Source organism: Hippocampus comes, unplaced genomic scaffold, assembly GCF_001891065.2.
Source record: "Hippocampus comes isolate QL1 unplaced genomic scaffold, H_comes_QL1_v1.1 scaffold113, whole genome shotgun sequence".
Taxonomy (NCBI): Eukaryota; Metazoa; Chordata; class Actinopteri; order Syngnathiformes; family Syngnathidae; genus Hippocampus; species Hippocampus comes.
The window spans coordinates 1,073,639-1,075,927 of record NW_017806160.1 but is presented as its reverse complement, the minus strand read 5'-3'; positions in this window follow the sequence as shown (position 1 = coordinate 1,075,927).

The window sequence follows — 2,289 nt, the reverse complement described above, 5'->3', positions numbered from 1 at the left end:
CCCGCCCCCCCCGCCCCTCCTCCCATATGGCGATGAATCTGTCGCCATGGAAACCTGGCTCCGGGGGCAGAAGAGGGAGACGACGGTGCGGGAGGGGAGGGCGGCTGTTGCTTTCGCTCAGACAAATAAGCATCGCAGGGCTCATTTATGATGGTTTGTTTAGAGATAATAACATGCTGTTAGAGGTCACATGGCATCACATGAGCGTGTGTTGAGCAAAAGCAGTGTAACACAAGCGCGATATTTCGACCAGTCTCGATTTTGGCGCATGCCTTGAACGGAGTGATTGAATCTGCTATTGAGAATCAGATTTGTGAAGGTGCGGGTCGTGGCTGCACACAGAACGAACCAGACCATGTGCTGCCCGCGCTCCCGCCGCCAGATGTGGGAGGGAAGTGAGAACGCTCCGGCGCGTGCATCAGACGGACGACCTTGACACACTTTCAACTCTGCATGCACCCCTTCGCAACGCTCTTCGTGAGAGCTCGCATTTACTCAAAGGCCTCCCTGCCTCCGCTGCATGCACGAAGTACGCGCGCACGCACGCACGCACGTACGCACTCTTTCAAGAACAGATTTCTCTTGCAGGAAGAAATGCTGAGTGCTGCTGTTTGCTTTGCACACCGAATGTGCTGAGGTTGTAGGCTGTCCCCAAACATCTGCTCCCTGGAGTGGAGAGGCGAAAGCCGCAAACCGACGGCTCCATGGGCGCTCTGCATCAGAGGAAAAACCACATTGTTTGACACACACACACACGCACACACACACGCACACACACGCACACACACACACAAATGTATAATCCTTTAAATTTTAAGTTACAATTCGTTTGGCAGTCAAATTTGGAAAACAGAAATATCAAAAATACAAAATCAGTGGAGGGGAAAGAAGTATTCGAATGACAACCTTTTGGTGTGTTGCATTAATATGCATGAAGCCTCACTTGATGAATTAATTACATCCCGCTTGTTTACCACTGAGGATTGCATGCATATTATGCAGTACGTTCATTCTGACACGACGTATTAATTACAATCGCTTTTAAGATAACTTTGCGTGCCTTCATTTTCAAATCTAAGTTTCGGCCGAGTTCTACAAAGTGTGACCGTTTAGTGTATAGGTATAGACTTTGACTTCCTGCATGCAGTCAAGGAAAAATCTGCAGTCGAGTGGTCCCCGAACAATTAATACACGCATGTCTCACTAGGAGAGACGTCATAATATACAGCCTCACGTCAACAAATCCAGTCTGAATGATTGCACTTATGGATGAATATGTTTCCAATTCATACTTTCAATTAAAAAAGGTTGCCTGGCCATTTCGGTATGACAAATATGCAATCAAATGAGGGCAGATAACCAACATGTTCAAGATGCCAGAGCTGCAAATATTTTAATTCGACTTTCCCTTTCAACCGCGAACCTTTCCTCGTGTGTGTGTGTGTGTGTGTGTGTGTGTGAGAGAGAGAGAGAGAGAGAGAGAGAGAGAGCGAGAGAGAGAGAGAGAGAGAGAGAGAGAGCGAGAGAGAGAGAGAGAGAGAGAGAGAGAGCGAGAGAGAGAGAGAGAGAGAGAGAGAGAGCGAGAGAGAGAGAGAGAGAGAGAGAGAGAGCGAGAGAGAGAGAGAGAGAGAGAGAGAGAGCGAGAGAGAGAGAGAGAGAGAGAGAGAGAGCGAGAGAGAGAGAGAGAGAGAGAGAGAGAGAAGAGAGAGCAGAGCTGTCAGTCTGGTGGGCTCGGCATCCATCTTCACACACACAAATTACACAAGTGCAAAAATTCATCAGAGCGACGTCACACTCAAATGCGTTGGAAGTAAATGTCAGGTCTGAGCAAACAATGCGCTTCATCAATTTAAGTGCTGAGGCTGCCACACAATGAAATGAAAGTGATAGTTCACTCAAACTCCTTTTCTCACTTTCATCTCACTTTTATCACCCACACACCAAGAGAGCACTCTTGGTTTGGCGACATCTAGTTTAAACTCGTTAAAATAAGGTCGATTACGCACTTCTCAGTAACTGCACGTGAATCGTTTATTAACACGAACACAATCCATTTTAGGAACTCGAGAGAGGGAGTGACGATGACGTGCAGGTGTTTTTGTTTCGGAGTAAATTGAAAATAAAGTGAGCTCACCTTTTAGTCTGGAACGCACCAAATGAAAACTAACATTTCTAATGACGAAATTTGTAATTTACTCTCATAGCTATTGTTGAAACTTGGGGAGGCTTAGTACTTAATCCAAAAAATATATATATATATATATATATATATATATATATATATATATA